The sequence below is a fragment of the Camponotus vicinus genome, unplaced genomic scaffold (genome assembly GCF_025532165.1).
Source record: "Camponotus vicinus isolate PSW18456_S1 unplaced genomic scaffold, iyCamVici1.0 SCAF_3, whole genome shotgun sequence".
NCBI classification, from domain to species: Eukaryota; Metazoa; Arthropoda; class Insecta; order Hymenoptera; family Formicidae; genus Camponotus; species Camponotus vicinus.
Window position 1 is genome coordinate 6,327,963 of NW_028141967.1, and position 27,419 is coordinate 6,355,381.

The 27,419-nt window shown below is 34.0% G+C and overlaps 2 pseudogenes across 1 annotated transcript; one reads left to right on the top strand and one right to left on the bottom strand.

Moving 5' to 3' along the window:
* Positions 1 to 27,419, top strand: part of LOC145969300 (fatty acyl-CoA reductase 1-like) — a 197,368-nt pseudogene that overhangs the window by 24,230 nt on the left and 145,719 nt on the right.
* Positions 7,955 to 26,288, bottom strand: LOC145968250 (fatty acid synthase-like; annotated as a pseudogene). The gene is made up of 17 exons (XR_014437700.1): positions 26,117 to 26,288; positions 19,860 to 20,110; positions 19,463 to 19,694; positions 18,780 to 19,198; positions 18,263 to 18,550; positions 16,567 to 16,774; positions 16,016 to 16,176; positions 14,547 to 14,864; positions 13,996 to 14,448; positions 13,526 to 13,830; positions 12,942 to 12,978; positions 11,175 to 11,867; positions 9,758 to 10,583; positions 9,115 to 9,596; positions 8,707 to 8,958; positions 8,123 to 8,374; positions 7,955 to 8,053 (listed from the first exon to the last, which is right to left on the bottom strand). The product of XR_014437700.1 is annotated as a fatty acid synthase-like (transcript).

Sequence of the window (27,419 nt, forward strand, 5' to 3'; positions counted from 1 at the left end):
ATGTATCAGGAAAAAATGGATTAAAGAAGAAAGCACGAGCCTTCCTTGATTCATGCTCACAATCAAATTTTATAACTCAAAGTCTATACAAAAAACTAAAATTGAAGCAATTCTCTGTCAACATGCAAATAGGAGTGCTTGGGCAACTTGGTCCGAATGTGAATGGACGTGGTGGAGATCGCGTCGAAGCAAAATGGATACAGATTTAAAATTCAATGTCTAATCGTCCCTCAAATCACAGAAGATCTTATGCCAAGCTCAGCGTTTAGTTTAAAATTCATGGGGATTCCTTCGCATATCAAGCTAGCAGATCCATCATTTAATATTCCAGCACGAATTGACATGCTTATTGGCGCAGAATGGTTTTGGGATCTGTTGTGTGTAGGCCAAAGGAAGCTTGACAACAAATTAGTTATGCAGAAGACCAAACTCGGCTGGGTCGTGGGAGGACCAATGGCCGCTCCAGCGCCACAACACGTGAAGTGTTATTTATCAAGCACTGCCAGTTTGGAAAAGCAATTAATCAAATTCTGGGAAATCGAAGAAATTTCGAAGAAAAGAAGCTTATCAGCGGAAGAAGAGGCGTGCGAGGCACATTTTGTAGCAAACACAAAGCGCGATGAGAACGGTAGATTCATCGTCAAATTACCATTAAAACAAAAACCTTCTGTTTTCAAGGTTTTTCAAGGAGATTCAAGGAAACAGGCTGAGAGACGGTTTTTGACCCTGGAAAAAAAGTTGCAGCAGAACAAGAATCTGCACAGGGAGTATTCAGCCTTTCTAAAAGAATATGAGGAATTGGGTCATATGCAAGGAATATCGGACAATAAAGAACAACCATATTCATACTACATGCCTCATCATTGCGTAATTCGCTCAGACAGCGAGACCACTAAGCTCAGAGTGGTATTTGACGCCTCAGCTTCAACATCGAGTGGCTTATCATTTAATGATTTACAAATGACTGGTCCGGTCATACAAAGTGATCTATTTTCGATTCTTCTACGATTCCGAAAGCACACATACGTGATATCGGCAGACATAGCAAAAATGTACCGGCAGGTTTTAGTGTCTCCTGAACAAAGAGCACTACAACGAATATTATGGCGAGAACGGCCGGAGCAGCAGATTAAAACATTCGAGCTGCACACTATAACTTATGGCACAACAGCAGCATCCTTCCTTGCAATTAGATGTTTGGAGCAACTGGCAATCGAGTGTGAGAGAGACAATCCTCATATTGCTAAGATTATTAAAAAAGACTTCTATGTCGATGATCTCCTGTCCGGAGGAGAAACAATACATGAAATAACTTCAGCCGCCGAGAGGATAAGCAGCGTTTTGTCTAAGGGATGTTTTGAGCTGCGCAAATGGAATTCAAACAGCAGCGAATTTCGAGAAAAATTCATGGGCATAAGCAGTGAGCAATGCGAAATACAGTTGAATAAAGATAGCAACAAGCGAACGCTAGGCTTAATTTGACGAGTCAAGGATGACATGCTAACGTATAGCGTGGATCTGCCAAGCAACAAGCGAGTTACAAAGCGCAGCATACTTTCTATAGCATCAATGATCTTTGATCCTTTAGGGTTTTTGGCACCCTGTACTATAATAGCAAAAATCCTAATTCAGAATCTATGGTTAGAGAAATTAACTTGGGATGAAAGCCTACCGTCAAGTCTGCATTGTAAATGGACGCAGTACTACAATCAACTTAAATTGCTCAACAATTTCACGATTCCAAGGCAAGCCGTAGCATCTAATAAAGTGGAAGTGCAAATACATGGATTCGCTGACGCGTCTAAAAACGCCTACGGAGCTTGTGTCTACATCAGTACCGTGGACAAAGAAACAAAAATTCACAGTAACTTATTATGCGCCAAGACTAAAGTCGCGCCCTTGAAGACTCAAACGATTCCTCGCCTGGAACTCTGTGCTGCGTTGATGCTAGCTAAATTGATTTCAACGGTTGAAGACGCTTTGGATACTAATATTGATTCTGTCACTTATTGGAGTGACTCTACTATAGTCCTGGGTTGGTTACACGCTTAGCCGAGCGGCCTTCCAGTCTTTGAATCTAATCGTGTGGCGCGCATACAAGAATTGAGTAATGGCAGAGTATGGCGTCATGTACCCACGGATCAGAATCCTGCTGATTTACTCTTCCGCGGAGTACATCCTTAAGAATTGAGCTCGTCTGTACTTTGGTGACACGGATCTGCCTTTTTCAAAGGCGATTCTAGACATTGGCCTGATCGATTATTATGTGAAATAAACACTCCGCCAGTGAAACTTGTTTTAGCAGCTGCAAATTTACAGAATAGCTTCCTAGATGGGCTTCTTTTGCGTCACTCCAGTCTTTCCAAAGTAGTGAGAGTACTTGCATATTGTGTGCAATTCATAAATAAGCTGAGATCAAGAAACGAAGAAGCGGAATCATCAATTATCCAACATCGTAAAACAGCGATGATGTTTCTGATAAAACACGTGCAGAGCTCAAAATTTGGCAGGGAAATAGCAATGCTGCAGCAGGGTATCAGCCTGACGAAAATGCCAATAGCTTCATTAAACCCATTCCTTGACGAAAACGGCATCATAAGAGTGGGAGGGCGATTGGGAAATTCAGAATTCAAAAATGATAAGAGGCATCCGGTTCTCTTACCTGGAAATCACATATTCACGGAGCATTTATTTTCTGAACAGCATAAGACATTATTACATGTAGGTCCCCAATCACTTTTAGCGTCCATTCGAGAAAGATTTTGGTCTCTAAGAGGCAGAAATTTAGCTCGTAAAATCGTCAAAGCTTGTACATATTGTTTTCGCGCTAATCCTAAACCAATGCAGAATATCATGGGTCATCTCCCTTCCACGAGAGTCACAGCTACGTTTCCTTTTGAAACCACAGGCGTCGACTATGCGGGACCTTTTCAAATAAAGGATCGCAAAGGAAGAGGTTGTAAGATATCAAAATGCTACATTTGCTTATTCATTTGTTTTGCTACTAAAGCCATGCACCTTGAGCTCGTTTCAGATTTAACAGCGGAAGCATTTTTAGCAACGTTGAGACGTTTCGTATCGCGCAGAGGAAAACCGGCACAAATTTATTCCGACAATGATAAAAATTTTGTTGGTGGAAACAATGCTCTCAAAGAGTTAAGTAAATTTTTGAACAAAGAAGCAAACGTCATAAATGAGGCGATGGCAGAACAGAACATTTCTTGGAATTTTATTCCAGCCTATTCGCCTCATTTCGGTGGCTTATGGGAAGCAGGAGTAAAATCCGTTAAACATCATTTAAAGAGAGTCGCTGCTAACGCACTATTAACATTCGAGGAATTTTACACTCTACTCGTTCAAATTGAAGCTATCTTAAACTCTCGTCCATTAACTCCTCTTTCCTCTGATCCAAATGATTTTTCTCCTTTAACACCCGCTCATTTTCTCATTGGTCGGCGATTCGACTCCGTTATTGATCCGAGTTTACAACATATAAGGGAATCTCGCTTATCTATTTGACAAAGATTGCAGCAAATTCAACAGAACTTGTGGAAGCGATGGAACATGGAATACATATCGGAGCTTCAGCAGCGAACCAAGTGGCGATCTTCATTTCCCACCCTGTCACAAGATGCACTCGTCTTAATCAAGGAAGACAATCTTCCACCGTCTAAATGGAAATTAGGAAGAATTGAAAGCACATATGCCGGCACTGATGGCATAGCGAGAGTTGCGTCAATACGCACTTCTTCAGGCGTCATTCGTCGCACCTTCACAAAATTATGTCCGTTACCCGTGCAAGAGAAAACTGTAAGCGAAAAAACTGTGTGAAAAGACAAGGCTGTATACAATTTAAATGTAACCAGTATTTATATATTTTCAACATCACTCAAAGTGCATTAATTTGTTTTGTTTTAAAGTCTCGTATATGTTTGAGTTTATGCATTTAAAATATTTAATTTAGACATCTCTTACAAAGTCGCAACCAAAGCTATTAGCCAAAGGCAATCATTTGCGTTATAATTCTTCTTAGAATTAAGTTCTTGTTCAAATGATTAGCAAGTTTGTCTATATACTTAATGTAATTTATACTAAGTTGTTGGTTCAAAGCTTTTATGTTATATTAAAGGCGATCCTTTAATGTGGGGGGATATTATGTTAAGTAATTATTTAAGTTGACCAGCCGAGCCCGCGCTCGAATATTGTTGGCTACATGGGCCCGCGTTCTTGCACACGGCGCTACATGTATGCGCTGACAGCGCCACACGCGTTCTTCTAGAGCAACACCAGAGAGAAAAAGTAAAAGTTCCTACGAGCACATTCGCCTTCGTTTTTGTTAAAATTCGTGAAACCCAGCGTAATCTATAACAGATATATATATATATATACAGGGTGATTCAAAATAACTCCCTTGTCCCTGAAATGACATTCTTGAATCAATTCTAAGACGATTTTTCCTTAGGCAAAATTTTGTCCGAAGCTTAGTTTTTGAATTATTAAAGGAAGTAGTTAACGTATGACGGGTCGAATACAAGAGGCAGGCAAGGGTGGCGCGATTCACCGTCAGACGCGGGTGCTTACGCGGGGCGCCTGCTGCGATCAGCTGGTCGCTATACACATACAGACACACATGCGAACACATACATTCTCTCTCTGTCTGTCTGTCTGTCTGTCTGTCTGTCTCTCTCTCATTCGCTCACTCACCTGTGATTTTTTTTTATTTTTTTATGAGAGAGGGGAAAATGCATTTTATGCATACCCACCGGTCGATCCAGTGAGTTATGTGGGACTCGAGTACCAAGTCGAATTACCAACTCGGTACTCCCTACCCACTAAAAACCCCTCTCCTTTCACGAATTTCCTTTGACACACTGTCCCTCTGACTTCCCGAGATCTGTTTTCACATAACGTCAAAAAATAGTTATTATTACCTTGTTCGATGACTTTTGATGTATTGCTGTAATTTCTTGAAGGAGAAATGAATTTTCCGATAGATCGTACGTTCTCAAATTTAACGTAGATATCACGTTGCAAAAGACAAGAAATCCACACTAAATTATTAACTGAAAGTTTTTCTTCTTTCATGAACTGTATTCTTTTATAAACTTTAACGTAATCACATTTATTTACTCACTCGATGAGACGAGAAATTTACTAATGACTCTATCACTAATCACTATTAATCATTGTCGAATAATAACTGTTGGCGATTAAAAATCACTCGATGAAAGAAACACGCGCGGACACGTTACTACACGACGCGACGACGCGACAATGCGACGATAATTATTGGGCGACTGCAAGCAGTTTTTTGTCATGGTAGGTTGCGGTAGGTTAAGGTACTACTGGCGCTATCGAACGCGATCATGTGTTCGATTGAAGAATGCGGTAAACATAATAAACATTTAACAAATTAATATTATTATTATCATGAATGTGTGTGATATCCATACATCGTATGATATCTATTTAAAAATTAATTAGATTAAATAAGTGTTTTTAAAATATTTATTTCTTTTACTATTATCTTAAATAAATATTTAATATTAATATTTTATATGATAATAGTAAAAGTAATAAATATTTTAAAAACACTTATTTAATCTAATTAATTTTTAAATAGATATCATACAATGTATGGATATCACACACATTCATGATAATAATAATATTAATTTGTTAAATGTTTATTATGTTTACCGCATTCTTCAATCGAACACATGATCGCGTTCGATAGCGCCAGTAGTACCTTAACCTACCGCAACCTACCATGACAAAAAACTGCTTGCAGTCGCCCAATAATTATCGTCGCATTGTCGCGTCGTCGCGTCGTGTAGTAACGTGTCCGCGCGTGTTTCTTTCATCGAGTGATTTTTAATCGCCAACAGTTATTATTCGACAATGATTAATAGTGATTAGTGATAGAGTCATTAGTAAATTTCTCGTCTCATCGAGTGAGTAAATAAATGTGATTACGTTAAAGTTTATAAAAGAATACAGTTCATGAAAGAAGAAAAACTTTCAGTTAATAATTTAGTGTGGATTTCTTGTCTTTTGCAACGTGATATCTACGTTAAATTTGAGAACGTACGATCTATCGGAAAATTCATTTCTCCTTCAAGAAATTACAGCAATACATCAAAAGTCATCGAACAAGGTAATAATAACTATTTTTTGACGTTATGTGAAAACAGATCTCGGGAAGTCAGAGGGACAGTGTGTCAAAGGAAATTCGTGAAAGGAGAGGGGTTTTTAGTGGGTAGGGAGTACCGAGTTGGTAATTCGACTTGGTACTCGAGTCCCACATAACTCACTGGATCGACCGGTGGGTATGCATAAAATGCATTTTCCCCTCTCTCATAAAAAAATAAAAAAAAATCACAGGTGAGTGAGCGAATGAGAGAGAGACAGACAGACAGACAGACAGACAGACAGAGAGAGAATGTATGTGTTCGCATGTGTGTCTGTATGTGTATAGCGACCAGCTGATCGCAGCAGGCGCCCCGCGTAAGCACCCGCGTCTGACGGTGAATCGCGCCACCCTTGCCTGCCTCTTGTATTCGACCCGTCATACGTTAACTACTTCCTTTAATAATTCAAAAACTAAGCTTCGGACAAAATTTTGCCAAAGGAAAAATCGTCTTAGAATTGATTTAAGAATGTGTCATTTCAGGGACAAGGGGGTTATTTTGAATCACCCTGTATATATACAGGGTGGCCCATTTTAATCCATCCAGTCGAATATCTCGAAAACCAAGCCCGGGAGAGAAAAATGTTTCACACAAAAGTTGTATGGTTTCGAGGGTGCCATAAGATGATACCATTGGTTTGACCTTGAAGAGTCATTTGAAGGTCACGTGAAGGTCACTTCAATTTTTTTAAACGAAATACCCTATATATTTTTGCACATTCTTGTAGCTTATTTCGAAGAGCTTTCCAAAACACTATAATTAAGTACCTTTTCGTTAAGTACTTTTTGAGTTATGAGGCTTGAAATAATTTCTTAATTTTACATAAACCGTAAAATATCTTGTAAAATATTCATTTTTCGATTATCTTACCTTAATACTTTTACGTACAAAATAATGAGAGGAATCAATTGGTGTAAAGAAAACACATAGTTGTTTTGAAGAAAAAATATGTAATTTGCAATTAACAATTCCATATTTTTTCTTAAAAACAACTATGTGTTTTCTTTACCCCAATTGATTCCTCTCATTATTTTGTACATAAAAGTATTAAGGTAAGATGATCGAAAAATGAATATTTTACAAGATATTTTACGGTTTATGTAAAATTAAGAAATTATTTCAAGCCTCATAACTCAAAAAGTACTTAACGAAAAGGTACTTAATTATAGTGTTTTGGAAAGCTCTCGAGATAAGATACAAGAATGTGCAAAAATATATAGGGTGTTCCGTTTAAAAAAATTGAAGTGACCTTCACGTGACCTTCAAATGACTCTTCAAGGTCAAACCAATGGTACCATCTTATGGCCCCCTCGAAACCATACAACTTTTTTCTGAAACATTTTTCTCTCCCGGGCTTGGATTTCGAGTTATTCTCCATTAAAGGTTAAAATGGTCCACCCTGTATATTACATTAACATATATTACGATATAACATATGACATATATGTCATTTTAGAAGAAAATTGTAAGAGAAAACGTACAGTTTCTCTCTCGATAGAAGGTTGCGTTAGCGACGCTCTGCGATATTAATGACATATGACATTAGTGACATGTATAATTTAACCGCATTTTGAGTAGTGACAGGTTAAATAATAAAGTGCAAGTTAAATAATAAAATTAGCTGAATCTTATCATATGGAATTGAGACATTCAAATAGCAATATCATTGTTTTGATTCAGGTTTATCTTTTTATCCTTTAATTGTTAGAATAGAATCATAAAAGAAAACATACATTCTCTTTTCTTATTCATATTTTTATAATTTACAATGATTCGTTAATAAGTGATACTACTTCGTCATTATCCATTATTGTGATATGAGTACCTTCCACATAATGTATTTGTACTGCACTTTCGGTAATCTAAAAATATTTTTTATTTATAAAAATAATCTTAAAAATGACAAAATATTACGTTCTAATTAAATTTACCTTATGTAGATCATAATCCTCTTCAGTAAAAGTGATAGGCGTAAGTGTGGGTTTTAATAAAATTATAGATGATTTAAGACGTGACAATGATGTTATATTATAATCTCGTATAGCGATTATACGATCGTAAAACGTCGAACATAACAATTTCTGATTTTCAACAGTTAACTCATTGATATTCTTTGAAAAGCGAGCAGAAAGAAATTCAAATTTCTCTTCCCACGTATTGCACTTATTTAGTTCTAATGTAAGCTGGAAATAATAATATTGTATTAGTACAACAAAATGATAATAACAAAATGACAATCTGCATTTTAAACTGAGATAAAATAATATGCTTATATTATGTTATGTTATTTCATCTAATCTAAATTACGTTAAAGAAACTTTATAAAATTTTTTTTGTAAACTTTGTAATTTAGATTATATAAAATAATATAATAAAATAATATAATAAAAGAGTTTAGTTTATTTTATAATTTTAAAGCATATTCTAACAAATTATTTCATAATTTTTCCTCTCATTCTATTAACTATATACTATTCTATTAACTACACATATATATTTTTAATAATTGATTAACCGTTTCATTAGGGTCAAGATACAAATTGATTAAAAAAAGTAAAATGTTATTTTGTAGCTCTTGTTCTGTAGTATGATAAAAAAATTTCTTAAGAAAGAATTTCATTTGATCAGGAGCTCCATCTATAAGTATTAAACGTCCGGAGAAATTCTTAGCTTCTAATAATCTTGCTAATTCGATGGCAATTAAAGTTCCAAATGAATAACCGACAATTAGAAATTCTTTTTGACTTTGTGTTTTCTCCAACACGTGCTAGAAAAATAAGAAAAAACATGTATGAAACTGTACGTAAAAATGGCGCGCATGCGTGCATGCGCGTATATATAATCAAATATTTATTACTGTTTAAAGTTAAATATACAGCAATTTAAATAAAGATTTGAAATACATTATATAATAATTTCGTACAGGCAGAAGATATGCTGCTGATTTCATTACTGAACGAGTAACACCCGGCATATTAAGTATACCGTGTTGCAAACATATCGCCGAAGATTTAATTTTCGATCCTATCAGTTTATATACACTTGCACACCCGTCGATTCCTGGTATAAGGAATATTTCACTCCCAGCAACTTTCCTCTCTGTAGCGAATTTTACATAAATATCTGGACTCAAGTCTGAATCGTTAAGCTTTCGAGTCAATATTTTTAAACCGTCCAAATCATTTACATTAGCTTCGGTGTCATATTTTCCGTACATCTTTTCTTGTTCAGCTGTATTTGTTAATTTTCTAAGTTTTGCAAAAGTGAGATTTCGAATATCTTGTGTTGTCAATAAAATATCGAATTCTCTCTCCAATGTCTGTTTAATCTCCACTGCCATTATTGAATCTATGCCTAGTTCGGCCAGTGATATGTTTGGTGCCACCATGTTTGGATTTGTCAAACCTATTTTGAAAATTAGAGAAAGAATTAAATATTTACACATGATTTTAATCTGATCTTATTTGATCTTCCAACTGCAATATAACAATTGTTAAAATTTACATCTTTGCAATAAAAATTTATTTTGTATAAGCAAATCTCTTACATAATACTTCTGAACTCACCTATAATGTTAGTAACAACTTCAAATGGATTCGCTGCTTGGCCAGAACTTTTTTTCTCAGCAACAACCATGCTGCTTACGATTGACCGATCTTGTAGCAAAAATACTTCTAATGTATTCAAGCAGGAAGATATTTCTTGTTGCAATGTACCACCAATAACAAGTTCTCTGTCGTCTTCTTGCATATCTGTGACAAGTCCAACGTCACCAATCGCGCCCCACTGTACAGCCAAACCATGTAAACCTTCTTTCCTTCTTCTTTCACGAATTCTTTCCATTACGGAATTTGCCATTCCGTAATTTGTTTGGCCCGCGTTACCTCTTCCGCATGAAACCGAAGAAAAAACGACAAAATGTCGGAGTTGGGGACAAATTGTTCTGGATAATTCGTCCATCCTTTTCGTTGTCCATGCCTTTGATATAAAGGAATCTTCGAATGCTTGTGGGGACTGATTCTTGAATATGTCATCTTTCAACACAACTGCGAGATTGAATATAGCATCCACGGGACCTTGTTCTTCGGCAAATTGCAATATAGATTTACAGTCTTCGTATTTCGAAGTATCAGCAGCTGTAACGATTTGAACATTCACACCGTAAGATTGCCATAACGTTATTCTTGATCGTTGATAACCGTTTTTTATCTCACTTCGCGAAGTCAATACTAAATTTTTTGCGCCACGTAAAATTAACCAATCAGTTAATTCTAGACCGAAACCACCCAGACCACCTATAACAATATAACATTTGTGTTCCAGGCAGTAGTACCGGGGATGTGCAAGTATTGGTGCATCCAGTTCATCTTCTTTTTGAACTTTTATCATTATCTGCAAATAACATTTTATTATATTTTGAAGTGTCAGGAAAAAAATAAGAAAAACATAAAAAAACGAGAAGCTATTATGAAACATGAAGATTATAGATAGAAAGTATAAGAATGAATAAATTGTCAAATAAAATATAGTTGTACAATAAAAAAATTAAAAAAATTAAAAGAATCGATAAAAAAACCTTTAAAAGAAGGAGAGTTTTTCTAAATAAACATAAAGAGGAAAGAAGCACAATAGGTAACTTTTACATATTAAAACATAGTTAAGAAGATACAATACACAAAAAAGCTGTTTAATTTTTTTATTTTAAAATCTCTTGATAAAAATATTTAAAGTGGAAAAGTTTGTGTTACAACTTACGTTTAATATTAAGTTTTAATTAAGGAAAATAAACAGAAATATTCTTAGCATAGAAATGTTTGCGTTTCAAAATATAAACAGGAATGATTTTTACTTATATTAAATGATTCTAATATTAAAGATAATACAAAGAAAACCATAGCTGTATGTATTTTTTTGAGAATTTAATATTTCAATTCTAATTATACTTCCTCCATTGTATGTACGTACACTAAAAAACAATCATACCTTTCCAATATGCTTTCCAGCAGCCATGTATCTAAAAGCAGTTTCTATTTCATCCTTTTCGAAGATTTTTCTGCATAACGGTTTGATAGCGCCATTCTTTAAGCCTTCTCTTAACTTGTTCTGCATTATTGTCTTACACTGTGGTTTTGCAGAAAAATACTTATCTAAGAAAATGCCATAAAAACTAATGCCTTTTGAAAATGCAAATATTTCTAAAGGATTATTGGAGTCTATATTAAACTTTCCAATCTCGAGAAAACGACCACCCTTTGCTAGCAACGAACGGACGCTTGCAGTTTCTCTTCAGCTAAAGAATTTAATACGATATCCACTCCGCGACCTCTCGTTCCCTGAACAATCATTTGTTCGAAGCTTGTATCGCGAGAGTTTCCGATGTGATCCTCGGGAATAGAGGGAAACGTTTTTCTTATAAAATGTCGTTTCTCGATACTTCCAACCGTCGTAAACACTTCGCAACCCTCGTAAAGGGCAAGATGAATAGCAGCTTGACCGACACCTCCCGTACCAGAGTGAATCAACACTTTGTCGTCTTTTTTCATTTTACCGCTCAAATACAAAGCGTAATAGCACGTGCTATATACACAAGGAACCGTTGCGGCGTCTTCCAGCGTCCATTTGTCGGGTATGATCCAAGTAAGAAATTTGTCAAACATGCGAATATTTGTCAGTCCTCTGAAAATAATATAAATTAGAAAATCATATAAAAATATTATATTAAAATTAAGTCGAAGAAATTTTTTTTTATAAATAATATTTTAACAATAAAAAGAAGAATGTAAAATATAGCAATATTTTCATTTCTTACTTCATCAAAAACATTTCTAATTTAAATATAAGAAATTTATATTTTATATCGTTTAGTTTTATAGAATATATCCACATTTTTCCAATAAGGGAGACCGGGGACAAAAGTAACAACGTCGTGAAAATAACAAGCCTCGTAATAAACTACACAATATGTTGAATAATTTGTACTATATAGTCAAACGCGTACTTTCCGATTCTCTTCCTTTTCAGCTAATTGTTGTAAAACGATCGCGCCGGTTGCGCATGCAGGAGTGAAATTAATGTATTTGTATTATTCGCCTAAGTATTTTTTGTTTTAATTTTTTTGTATCTATACCTAATTAAAGTGTATATATTGACGTAATTATTTGTTGGTGTATTCTTCTAAAATGTATTCATAAGTTTTTATAGTTGATTTGGCTAAGTCTTGCATCATATTTAGGTTATAATGCTTTTATTCTAAAAAATGTATTTGAGGATAAAAGTAACACGACACTCTGTGGACGAAAGTAACATGTTTCAATGCTTAAAGTATAAGGGCTGGTCCCATAATAACTGTACCAAAGGCGATTCTTATTACGTATGCCATAATTGTGATTCGGAATAGATATCAATCCTTTTGTATAAGTAGTTATCATACAATTTTTACACTATTATTTAGAATTAAACTATTATTTAGTCTTAAAAAAGGATAAAACTGGTGTGATATTAAGTATAATTATTTTATGATATTACTTATAATTATTTTGCTAACGAAGATTATTTCTTTTAAGTTTTTCAAAGATGATAAAAAAATAAATATTTATTTTATTTTTTATTTTATAATATAATACACAAAAAAAATTTATAATAAAATTCAAACCGCCACAAAATTCAAACGGTGTATGACTCAGAATGAGCTTTACAATATATGTCAAGGTCAAGATCATTAGTGAGGTTGTACCTTTTTTCCATATTTACCTGAAAGATCTATTATTGTACATGGTGTCCAAAAATTCTATAAAATTTATAAAACTTCTTTCGTTTATAACTTTTTAATAAACAACGAGCGATGCCTAAAACCTTTTGAATGTTACTCAGGGCAGTGGCCTTGACAATATATGTCAAGGTCAAGTCATTTGGGGCTGGCTGTGTAAAGGTAAATATTTACCCTCTTTAAATTGCAATCTTTCGACCATAAATTTTAGCAATACATTAATTAAAATAGCAAAATTATAAATAAAAATGAGATGAATAAAAATCAAACAAATCATTAAAATTAACAATACATTTGTTACTGTAAATTGACAGTAGAAATTAAGATTTCTTGATTATGTTTACTTTCTCAGCAGAATACAAGCTTAATGCAGTACTAATATATTGCAATTTTTGTTCAATTTGCTGCTACTTTGGCAAACTGTCAATAATTTGTTTAGTAGACATAAATCTTTTCTTAATTTATTTTTTTCAACTGAATTTTTTCTCTTATTCATATGTTATGTCTTAAAAAATTTTTATCTTTTTGTATATCTAGATCACAAAATTATTTTAATTATACAAATTACCTTTTTGGATCATAAGAGTTAAATCGATTGAATTTTGCTTTGACAGAATTGTAGAACGTAGGAAATTGACATCTTCAAATACAATTGGTATTTCGAGATGATTTTGCTTTTTAAACGAGTCGATCATTTGCCATATTAGTAAAAGATATCCTGTATCCGGTAATACATTTTTTTGATTAATGACATGCCCGGTCATATATATAAATTCTTCCTCTGATAAATTAATGGTAACAATTGTTTCCCCATTTTTAACTTTTCTTTGTGCGTAATAATGATATACATACCAATCTTCGGAATGATCCCATCTATAAAACGTATTATTAATTTAACAATATATAAAACATTAGGCTTATTAGTGTTTAACGTCGTTAAAAATAATGCAATTTAATTTTCCGTTTTTTAAAATTCTCCTATTTTTCTATATTAAACATAACGTTGAAAAATCTTATATTATATTAAGCAAAATTTACCTTATAAGGTGAGAAATCATCGGTGTATTACGATTCACAGGAAATTTAACTTCTGGATATAAATTTGCTATTTGCAGCTGTAATCCTGCATTATAAAGTTGTCCAATTCCGTGTAAGAATATTTCAACGTTTGGTTTGTGAGAGAATTTGTATAACGCGACATTTGTCACAGTTGCATTTAACGAATCATTAAGAATGTATTGTAGAATGTTGTGCGGCGTAATCTCAATCGTTACCGCGCTGTTTGGAATAAAACGCATAGCTTCTGAAAACACATGTGCTGAACCATTCATAGGATTCATTCAACATATTCAACCACTTTGAGCTCGGAGAGGCTTTCTGTGGCAATATCTGATTTAGATATTCCAAAAGTTTAACTCTCGCCGGCTCGACATAACGACTATGAAAAGGTATGTGTCCACAGAAAATTTCTTTTACAGAAATGTTGTCATTCTAAACAGAAATAAATTTTTTTTAATAAACTCATTTATTTAATTCAACGTAATTATAAGCATAGATATATTATTTGTACTTTTTAAGTGTTTCCAAACCTGTAGCTTAGCGAGGAATGCTCTCACAGAGCTTGTTGGTCCACTCACAATATAATTATGCGGACTATTACAACAAGCTACATCAATATTCAATGGACACATATTCTTCATAGTTTTATAATCTAAATTAATTTCAGCCATCAAGCCACCTATTATTTTTGACTTAAGAAATGCTAAACCGACATAATAAGCCAACATGATGGTTTCTTCGGCCGTCAAGCACCCATCGGCATATCCACAAACCAATTCGCCAATAGAATGACCCATTATAACATCAGGAGTGATACCAATACTTATTAAGAGATCAACTATTCCGATCTGTAATATATGTAATTCTTTTTTTATATATTTCAACACTCTATTTTTCTTTTAAATAAAATAATATTATAAAATGTTACAAATTTAATTTTCTGCATACAATTATGTAACATATGAAAGGCTCTTTTCAATTTCAATTCTTTTACAAGAATTTTGGATAATTATTTACTTTAGGGGAGTAACCTCTGATGACCTTGACCTTGACATATGTTATAGAAGTCACCCTTCTGAGTAATCTTCAGAAGGTTTTAGCCACTGCTTGTGATTCGTTGAAAAGTTATCAACATGAGAAATTATAAATGGAATGTAAATTTTATTGACATCGTGTAGATAGAACTATAGTATATATAACCTATATAAACATGAATTGTAGTATTCTCGATTCTTATTTATATACAAGTATTCAGTTATTCCTTAGACATTAAAACTAAAATTTGGTTTAAACCAGAAATAGGTTTGGGTTAGGTTATACCGTTTGAAAGTGGAGCCCCCCGCAGGGGGGGCGGAATCCATTGTATACATTTTACTTTGACTCTCACAGAGAGTGAACTTTGCTTCACCTTGCAAAGTACATGCGAGGTCCACCCTACACCACCCCTGAGTCAGCGCGAAACGAGGTCTATTATTGTATGGTTTCACATGGGTTTGCAACTTTCCATGCGAAACGAGGTCTACCCCACACTACTTCTGAGTCAGTGCGAAACAAGGTCTATGATTCCTCGCTTCGCATGGAAAGTTGCAAACTCATGTGGAACCATACAATAATAGACCTCGTTTCGCGCTGACTCAGGGGTGGTGTGGGATGGACCTCGCTTTGCATAGAAAGTTAAAATAACCTTGACCTTTTTAGAAGTCAAATCAACATTGCTTAGGAATTCATATAGTCGCATGTTGCATATAATTCGTGGAAATTTTTTCGTTAATAATTTTTTAATAAACAACGAGCGACAGCTAAAACCTTCTGAAGATTACTCAGAAGGGTGACCTCTATAACATATGTCAAAGTCAAGGTCATCAGAGGTTATTCCCCTAAAGTAAATAATTATCGAATTTTGAGTTTTTTATAAGATACTGATTTTTAAAAATACGGCGCTTCATTAGATAATACAAAAAAATTCCGTAATATATAGACGATATATTTTTGTTCATACCTGTAATCCAATAAGACCTACAAATAAGTTGACTACGTTATCGAAAATATATTTGTCTTTATTTATTAGAATATCTGTGACAAATATATCATAAGGTTTCAAAACAATATCGCATTTTTGAATTGCTCTAGCGAATACTGGAAATTCCATTAAAGCTCGACCTATATATATGTATCAATATTTAAAAGGATATAGTTATGTTCCACAACATTGTCAATAAATTATTTTAAATAAAGTAATATTTTTATATAATTAATCTGAACATACATAAATGAAATCTCTAAAAATCATTTATCCTTATTATGCACATGCTTTCTATGTAGTATCATTATTATATTTTAGTTTAGTTCGTATCAGATAGAATTTTTACATCTAAATGTAACTTAAGCAATTATTTAATACAAATTTACAAACTGAAAATATTATAATTGTTACTTTTATTATATATAAGAATATATATGTATAATTTAAAAATCGTTAAACATTAATTACAAATAAACATCTTAATAATAATTATTACATTGTATTATAATATATAATGATTTACTTGCCCATGTTAAAACACTGAGATCCAATTCCAGAAAATATGAAGCAAATCGGTTTTTTCGTATATAAGTTGAATCTCCTTTTAATTATTGCATTATCAGTTATTTTGGATCCAGCAATTATGTATCCTCTGTAGGGATGATCTTTTATATTGCCGCTATAAATACGATGCAGGAGAGATATATATTCTACATCTATTAATCGACTCTGTATCTATAAAGATATATTAGTTATTATAATTATAAAAGTATAATTATTTTATAACATTTTAAAGATTATTTTTTTTTAAATTAATTATAATTAGAAACTTAGTTAAGCAAATGTTTCATATATTTGACTTTGAAAAATCTGTGCCTTTAAAATATTTTATAATTTATTTCATTGCCATGTTGAATATTATTTAGTCACTTTATCCAAGTAGGTATATTAATATGTTAAAAGATACGTTTCGAGAACAATTGATTTTAATATGTCTTAAGAGAAGACCTGTTCATATAATATTCTACCCTTTCTTCCGTTTTCTTGATTGACTAAAACCAATTTGAATTTATCCTTATAACTTTTATATCTAGATCTCATTTATTAAAGTTAATTATTTAACTTATTTATATTATATAACTTTATTAATAATTATTAACTTTAATAATATTTAATATGATTAATATACTTTAATTAAATATAATTTAAATTATAACAATGATTTTTTAAAATTCTTTATATAAACAATCTTTTAAATCTTTCATCTTTACCTTTTATTTCATATTAATATATTTGTTACTCTTTGCGTTAAATTATTTAGTAGTAAGCACACGTCATTTTGATGTTCCAAACTGGTCATTTTTGATCATATGTCGTAAAAATGACTGATTTGTTACATAACTTTATATTGGCGTCTTGATATAACATTATTTTGATGTCATATTTCAGTCATGAATTGACGATTATTTTATTATTAATGTGATTAATTAGTACATCAATCCCATAAAAAATTCTTTTAAAATTTTTTATGGGATTGATGTACTAACATGACTTTCGCGATCGGACTTTAACAATTTTTCTCTCGACGCATGCGTTTATCTGTGCACGACTCATGTTGCTTAACCACTCAAGTGTTCATTAAATTAGTCCACAGTGAAAATATTAGCTATATCAATCGAGTGTAATTAAAGTGTCAAAAAATATACATATTTTTTTATAATACAGTTGATTGGCAAAATATATTTTTATAAAACGCAGGCAACGGAAGACATTATTTGTTGAAATTTTATATGATATTAGAAGTAAGTTTATTTATGTTTAAATAAAATAATAATAACAAATATAAAACTTGTGACCTATTTTCTTACCATATTTGTGTTTTCTAACGTTTACAAATAAAGCAATTTAATCGATCTGAGATTCCTCTGAAGAATAGAATGGCTGTAATTGTTCAATGATGCTCTTGAATCGGTTAATCTATCTTATTCGACAACGCTATTAAATACATTATTATGCTAAGGAAAAGGCGTCAAAATATGGTATATTCTGATGTCAAAATGCGGTACATGTCATGACGTTAAGAATCTGTGACATTAAACCGTTACTTTTATGTCATAAAAACGTCAACTCGTGACATCAAAAATAGTCAGTGAATGACCAATTTGAAACGTGAAAATGACGTCATCGAAGTCATGTGCTTGCTACCTGGGAATATATACTTACGTCATCTAATATAATTTTAACTGCTTCTTTGGTACGTCCAGATATAACTACAAGCTTAGGTAAATTATTATTTGTTTTATTGACTTTACTTTTCGAATTTGATTTCAATAATAAATGGCCATTAGCACCACCAAATCCGAAGGAATTAATACCGATGTAGCCACCCTTCCATTCTGTCGGTTCAGTGACTATTTTTACTCTTCCTTCAATGATAGCAGTCAGATCCTTTCGTGGATGTTTAAAATGTATAGTAGGAGGGATTATACCAGTTTCCATCGCAATTAAAACCTTTGCAAGATAAATATATTTGTTATAATGCATATAGATAATAATATCTTAATTCTTTAATTATAATAAATAATCAATAAATAATAATTATAATAAATAATTAATAAATAATAATTATAATAAATAATCAAAAATGACAGATAAATAAAAAAATACATAAGTTTATATATTCCATTAGATTACATAGATGTATTAACTCCATTTTGTAAATCTTTGTTGTAAACTTTACCTTTGCAATTTGACAATGACCGCTAGTGGCTTCAGAATGTCCAATATTCGATTTTACTGAACCTATTAATAGAGGAAAATCTCTGTTGATGCATAAAGTTTCGTCGATTGCTTGAAGCTCCACGGGATCGCCGGCTAGAGTGCCAGTTGCATGAGCTTCTAGGTAAGATAGCTCAAGAGGCGAAACGTTACATTCTTTGTAAAATTCATCCAATAATATTTTTTGTTTGTCTAATGATGGAAAGGTAATTCCTTCTTCTTTAAAACCATCGCAGTTGGTTTTACCATAAATAAAAGTCGCATAGATTCTTCTTGCATCCTTTGCTTTTTGCAAATATACTACTGTAGCCGCATCACTACGCATGTAACCTGCACCTTCTTCATCATAAGGTTTACAGTAACCATCGCGAGATAAAACTCCTAAAATAATATCAATAATTTATTTCGATTGAATATAAAAAATGTAATTTACTTTTTTATTCCGGTTTCTTATTTAATATATCAATTAATATATTTGAAAACTTTGATAAACATGTAAAATAAGCAAATCAGTTATATTGTTATATTTTGAAAAGAGAAATTATTAGATCAAATATTGTGTTAATTAATGCATCAATAAATAAATTATACCATTTAACAATCTCAAATACAACATCTTTGAACATAATATTATTTTTCACATACCCAGGCGATAAAACTGGTAAGTCACAAAAGGATGAATGCACAAATTGATACTAGCGACAATAGCCGCGTCGCAAATTCCAGATCGAATCAAATTGTAAGCTTCCACCATAGCGAAATGGGTCGAGCTACATGCAGTATCAATGTTATACGACGGTCCAGTAACGTTGAGCCAGTTAGAAATTCTATTTGCCGACATATTTTTACTGCAACCAAGTATGGGCAATCCAGCAACCTAATTATGATACAGTTTTTATATTAAAAATGTTTTTTTACAATATCCTTGTACATACATATTAATACGTTCATACAGTTTGAAGAATGCATGTTTTTCTTATCGATTTTTAATAGTTAAATTATTGACATACATGAGTCTGGAATAATAAAATTATTAACATACATGAAGCTTTTCGTATACTACATCGAGATATGTATCACAAACTGACATTGCTGTGATAACTGCCGTCCTTGTTCCCTACAGTTCTGCGGGATTGACACCTGCGTCAATAATTGCTGCATAGGTGTTTTCGAGCAACATTCTATCTCCAGGATCAAGCGTATGAGCTTCTATGGCCGATATATTAAAAAATTCTGGATCAAATTTTTCTATATTGTTGATTTTTCCTATTCGAGGAGGCATTTCAAAAATATCTGTCAAAATTTAAAATGATTTATAGAAAAATAACATATATTGAAATCATAAATAAGAACTACATTTTTAAAGATGGGCAAGATATTTTTATGGGTAGACGACATTTTGATTATTTTTCATTTTCACATCAAACGCAAAAAACTTGCGAATATGTTATAATAAAAATGATTTATGTACAAATTGCACATAGAATATTAATTGTCAATTTTAATGTTATATTTATAATTAAACCGCATATATATTGTAAATTCGTGAGTATCATTAATATATATTTTATGAGATATAAGTATTATTTTTTTTAATATAAAGAACAATGATATTCTTACCTAGAAAAAAAGTTTACATAATAATATACATATAATTATATAAAATTAGATATAAAATGTACTTATATATGTAGGATATTTTGGTGTAAGGATGTAAAATGGAATAGAATACTTTTTAGGGCAAATGACTGTTATTTATTCGTTGGATTACAGGATTAATACGAACAAAGAGATACGCTCGTCTAACGTACGTCTTCGCGCTCTCGCAACGACACAGAGACTACTCGTATCGCGGACCGAAAAATGCTCGGGCGACCTATCTGTTTATACCTAACTCAAGTGCTCGGGTGGTCTATCTGTTTATTTCTAGGAAAATACTCAAGCACTTGGGCAGCCCTACGGATTCACTCTCCTTCACTCGGCCGTCCTGCTCATACATTCGTCCCGAATGTCTCCGTCATCACTGTCTTCACTTTCCGATGAATTAGTGTTGACCCATAGCTTTATATTGTTGACTGATGTTGACGTTCGTTGGGGACCTTCTCCATCGCCGACTCTCTGTACCACAAATCGTTGATTACGCAGAACTCGAATGATCTCGTAAGGGCCAAGATATTTGTGAGCGACCTTTAATCTCGGACCTTGTTGAGTGCGTTTGATGGCGACTAAATCTCCTTCACGATAACTTGAAGCCTGTCGCCTTTTCTTGTTATAAGTGTGTTTATTCTCACGCTGGATTTTTGCTATATTCTCGCTCGCTTGGGCTCGCAGTTCGTCACGCTTGTCTTGGAATTACTCAACCCATTCCTTTTTGAGCCACTCTTTGATATCTGGAAAATCTTTAAGCCGTGGACGTATTCCCAAAAGAAGTTTGAACGGCGACATGCCGATGCTTCGATGTATAGTTGCGTTTAGACATTGCTGAGCAGCATCCAAATATTTATACCATTCATCAGATTTTGGTGCAGCTAATTTTGTCAATAATGGTATGAGCGTCCGGTTGAGGCGCTCAACTTGTCCGTTAGCTCTGGGAACTCCCGTCGTTATTAAAGAATGCTCTATATTTTCGTCACGACAATACTCTCTAAATTCATTCGACGTGAATGCTGTACCTCTGTCGGAAATAATCCGTCGTGGATTGCAGAAAATTGCAGCTTGCTTTTTAAGGCGTACAATAACTTCAGCTGTGCCTGTAGATCTGGTAGCATACAGCCATGTGAATTTTGAAAAAGCGTCAATCACAGCAAATATATATTGATATGACTTCTTAGTAGAGGGTAGAGGTCCTAAGTGGTCGATATGCAACGTATCTAAAGGAACAATTCCTTTCTCGATCGGATTTAACAAGCCTTCTTGTTTTCCATGTTTTCTCTCCGCCAGAATGCATGCAACGCAATTTCGTATAACCTTTTCAACTCGTTGTCGCAAATTCGGGATCCAGTAATCAGTACGCACAAGGGCTTCAGTCTTTCCAGCTGAAAAATGTCCGCGCTCGTGAGCTCGTCGTATGAACTGTGTTTGCATTCTCTTCGGTACTACAAGTTGGACATCACCGCCGGATTCTCTATAAACTAGATCACCTCGTATTATGTAATCTTTCGTTTTGTTCTGTATTATTAGATCTCGGAGCTTTCTCACGCTGTCGTCCTCCTCTTGAGCCTTTCGCAAACGAGCCGTCAAACCAGCTTCCGACTCATCGATCACAAAGCAGACCGGAAGTGGATTCCGATTGAGTACGTCGACGTGTATCATTCTTTTTCCTGGTCGATGCTCTATACAATAATTAAACTCCTCCAAAAGTAACGCCCATCGAGCAACACGCACGCAAAGATCTTTCTTATTCATAGTGAGAGCGAACGCGCGACAATCAGTAACAATCGTAAAAGCGATACCTAATAAGTAAACGCGAAACTTCTTCAACGCCTTTATTATCGCTAAAACTTCCAGTTCGTAACTAGCATATTTCGACTCCGCAGGAGTAGTTTTACCGCTAGAGTAATAAACGGGGTGAAAGTTCTGATCTTCACTACTTCGTTGCAGTAAAATCGCACCGTACCCTAGCGCAGAAGCATCCGTGTGCAACTCCGTCTCCGCTCCACTTCGATACAAATATAACACCGGTTTTTCACTCATTATATTTTTAAGCCGCACGAACGCATTTTTCTCAGCCTCTCCAAAATAAAATTTAGTGTTTGCTCGCAGCAGATTCGTCAAGGGTCGCGCAATAGTAGAATACCCAGGGATAAATTTACGAAAGTACCCACTTAACCCAAGAAAACTCTGTACTTGCTTGGCATTCGTAAGATTCGGAAATCGCCGAACCGCTTCTGTTTTACGATCTGAAGGACGGACGCAACCGTTGCTAATTACGTGGCCCAAAAACTCGACTGTAGTTTGCATGAAGCAACATTTTTTCCAATTAATTATAAGACCCGCTTCACTAGCTGTCGCTAAAACTTTTTTAAGATTCTTTATGCCGCTCTCAATGTCGTCAGACGGAACAATTAAGTCATCCATATAAGCTAAAACTATTTTTTCTCGTATAAGATCTCTAAATATCGTGTTAACGAATCGCTGAAATACTGCCGGCGAATTGCAAAGACCGAAAGGAACTCGCAAGAATTCGTAATGACCGTCCGGTACAATAAACGCAGTATATTTTTGACTCGACTTGTCCATCCGCACATGGAAAAATCCATTTTTGAGGTCGAGTGTACTAAAGACACGAGCGTCCTGCAATAAATCTAACTGGTCCTCGATCAACGGCAACGGATATCTATCTTTAACAATTTTCTTATTCACCATCCGATAGTCAACGCATAATCTATAAGAGTCATCTTTTTTTCGAACGAGTACCACTGGACTAGCATAGTCAGAGATAGATGGCTGAACAATTCCATCCGTAATCCATTGATCAATCTGCGTATTAACTATCTCTTTTTCAGATGCGGATAAACGTCTCGCGGATTGATATACGGGTTCTTCATCTTTAAGTACAAGTTTCATCGTTATGTCCGGCTCACGCGTCTTATTCGGCCTGTAATTACTTACGAGATTTTCTATCGCTAAACGTTGATCGGAATTTTTAACGTGCGAAACGTCTATGAGATCCGCTCGATGCACCTCGTTGTTAGCTACGTCAATCTTTAATACCTCGGGTACGCTATCTTCGCATCCCGCGTCTGCATACGTCGCTTCCGATAACGGACTAATAGTTACTTCTTCGATGCCTTTAAGATTAACATTAGTCATGTTTAAAAAGCTCGTTCCTATCAATAGCTTATACCGGAGCAGATTATTTGAAACTACATGTACGCAAATCGGATATGAATGCCCGTCTACAATGATTTCTGTTTGAAACCCTCCTAACGTCACATTATTGCTCGAACCCACGCCGTCGAAATATATTTCGCCTAAACTTAATCGAGGAGATCCAAGCTTAACATGTTCATCCGCGCGAATTAAGGTAACATCGCTTGCTGAATCTATCACCGCCTCAATCTCGCAACCGTTAAGCAGAACATTTTTAAAATATTTACAAGGCGAAACCCCCGTCACCGCGCAACTTTCTTTATTCGCGTTCGTCTTCTCGGAGCATTTCGACGCGATATGCCCACGCTCGCCACATTTAAAGCATTTAGCGCCTCGCTCTTTTGTCGGACAGCTTGCACTTACATGATCGCGCTCGCCGCAATTAAAACAACGTACCACTTTAGTCGAATGCTTTTTGTTTCCTCCGTTAACAGTCTCTTTTCGCTCGCCTTTATTTTGATTACCATTTCGTTTGTTCGATGTCGATGATCCTGGTGTGCCTGCTCGGTCCCGAAGAGTTACCTTCTCAAATGCTTCTAGCAATCCATCTGTTGTCGTAAATCGTTGTATACGCGCCTGGTTTTGAAGTGCCTCGTCTGGAATGCCTTCAATCACGTACTCAAGTATCTCGCTGTCGTCGATCGGTACTCGGTTGCCCATAATGATTTTCTCATGGAAATATTCGTGGAAAGTCTCGTCTTTCTTCCACATACGTTCTTCAAATTTTCTCCGAATTACCACCTTGCTCTGTCGACGATGAAACATAGCTCTCAGCTCGTCCAGAAGACGATCAAATGTCATCGCAATGTATTCCGGTTTGGAATGTAGCCACTCGAGTGCTTTTCCTTTAAGCCGCATGCCCACAAGTATTTTCGCAGTATCGTCTTCCAATTTATATGTCGCTTTGAGTAGCTTGACTTGCTTTTCCCAAATCTCATAATCACTAGATTGACCGCTGAAATTACTGAGCAAATCCGCTATTGCCGTAATATTTGCTCGCGGCTGACCGGCCAAAACATTGTTGTTCGCGGCAGCAATGCTATGCGTCGATTGTTGTCGACTTTCGTCTTCTGCAACTGGCTCGGTATATACTCCTCGTCGCATTGCTTCTATTTCAAGACGTGCCAATGCTAACTCACGCTCTAACAACTCTCTCTCTCTTCTATATAAATCGATCTCTCGTTGCTGTGGATTAATCGTTAGCTGCGCATTTGACGTGACAGCTCCTTGTAAAGAATCCCCGACATCTTCATCATCTTCTCGTCTATCGTCCAACCACGCTCCCGATGGATCAGCTTCCATTATGCGCGAGATTAATTCGGTTTTCGTGCCGAAACTGGACAAACCACGCGCTGACAGCAACTCTTTTAAGGCAGCTACCGTGAGTTTATTCAGATCTCTCATCTCTACACTACTCGAACACTTTCTCGTCCTCTATATCTCTCTCTTCCACACAATACAACGCGATATCCCGCGGACACACTGCGGAACCTTCTTGAAGACGATCGAATGCTCGAATATTCTTGTTCGAAAACTCTCTCGCACACTATTCGAAGATCTCTCGTCCTTTGTCTCTCTCTCTTTCGCACAACTCACAACACTGCTCGCGGAAACTTCTCGAAAATGCCCGATTAAATGTTCAAATATTCCATTGACTCGTTATTATCCCGTTATGCACCGTTATTATCCCGTTATTATCCGTTATCATCCCGGCTGAGCCCCCAAATTGTAGGATATTTTGGTGTAAGGATGTAAAATGGAATAGAATACTTTTTAGGGCAAATGACTGTTATTTATTCGTTGGATTACAGGATTAATACGAACAAAGAGATACGCTCGTCTAACGTACGTCTTCGCGCTCTCGCAACGACACAGAGACTACTCGTATCGCGGACCGAAAAATGCTCGGGCGACCTATCTGTTTATACCTAACTCAAGTGCTCGGGTGGTCTATCTGTTTATTTCTAGGAAAATACTCAAGCACTTGGGCAGCCCTACGGATTCACTCTCCTTCATATATATGTTTTTTTACTCTTGTATAATCTCTGTCTGTATATATACAGAAAAAATAATAAAAAGAATAATCGGTGAATAATTAAAAGTATAGTTTTTTCATTGTTTCTTTTAGGAAAAATGAGATTTGAAGAAATAAAAAAGAAGTTCCAACATATAGTCAACGTTTTCTTTTTATATAATTATATAATTATAGATTATTTTTCCTCAATTCTTTCAATTTTATTTATTTTTTATGTAAAAATTTTAATTATTTCCTAAATTATTCTTCATTTTTGTATACAGAAATAGAGATTTACAAGAAAATAAAAACATAGATCGATATATTTTATATATACTTTAATTTATTTATTATATATTATTATGTAGACCTTTTTCCTAAGATAGAAAAAAATTTGAAAAAAATATTATTATAATTGGTCCAGCGTTGATGATCCTTCGAACCGAGATCCATTTTATTGAAAAGATTGTCCTGAAATTCTTTTATATTATCCGAATTAGGAAATCGTCCAGCGATACCAGAGATAACTATTTCTTCCTCCTCATCAACGCTGACATATGGATTGAACCGTTTATTATTATTCATTTTCTACAAATTCTAATAAATCTGAAAAAAGATATTTTATTTCAGAATTATATATGTATAATTAGAAAGACAGAGAATGAAATAATCTTTGAAAGGATTTACTCAAAAACTGAAAAAGAATATATACAGAAAAGAGCAAGAGAAGAATTTGTACTCACCACATTCAAAAATTTAAAAAAATTTTTTTATGAAAGTAGCGCGTGGCGATTCTAATAAAAACACAACTTTATAAAACTGACTATCACAATGGCAACTTCATATCATAGAGCAAAACGTGTTTTACTATTAAATCAGATATGAATGTATAACCCGTGTGATAACAAATCAATATATAAGCTTCATAATAATAACAATTTAACTGGAAAATGTGTGGATTGTATAATCAGTGTAATTTTACAATTAAAATGAAATCTACATATGCATTATGTCACTAAGTTCAACGGATGCGCAAAGTAGAAATACGCGGTTTAAAATACACTAATGTTTTAAACGCAGTTTAAAAAACATACTAATGCGATTATTGCGATGTACTAATTTGCGATTTTTAGAAAATATATTAAAATGCGAGAATTTCTTATTCAAATTCATATGTACAGTTGTAAAATATAAAGTATCAAAAAATATGTGAACATATCTATAAATAATAATAGAATTTTAAAAAGCGATTTTAAAAAGTGGAATACCCTTTTGAAATTCGCAACAGTTAAAATTAATTTTCTACATTAAATATTGAATTATTAATTAAATAATATTTTTGATAAAAATTTTATTGTATATTTAGTTTCTAGTAACTGTACAGCTTTAAGAGGATATTTTAAAAATTTTATTTTTTTTACTATTTTTGAGAAAAAAATTTAAGAAATTAAATTTATTCATTCTTTTATTATTTTCAAATAAAAATATAAAATCTTAAAAGCATTTAATGCAAAAGATACATGTATTTATACACATACAGTTTGATAATAATCATATTTACCTTTCGTGTGCAGAGTGGATCAAATCAAATAAGGAAGTTCTCTACCGTTTTGTATGATTTTTAAAATAATTAATGAGAAATTAATTATAAAAATCCACGCGAAAATAAATGCGCGACGAAAAGAGATATTCCAAGAGATGTTACGCAAGTGCTAA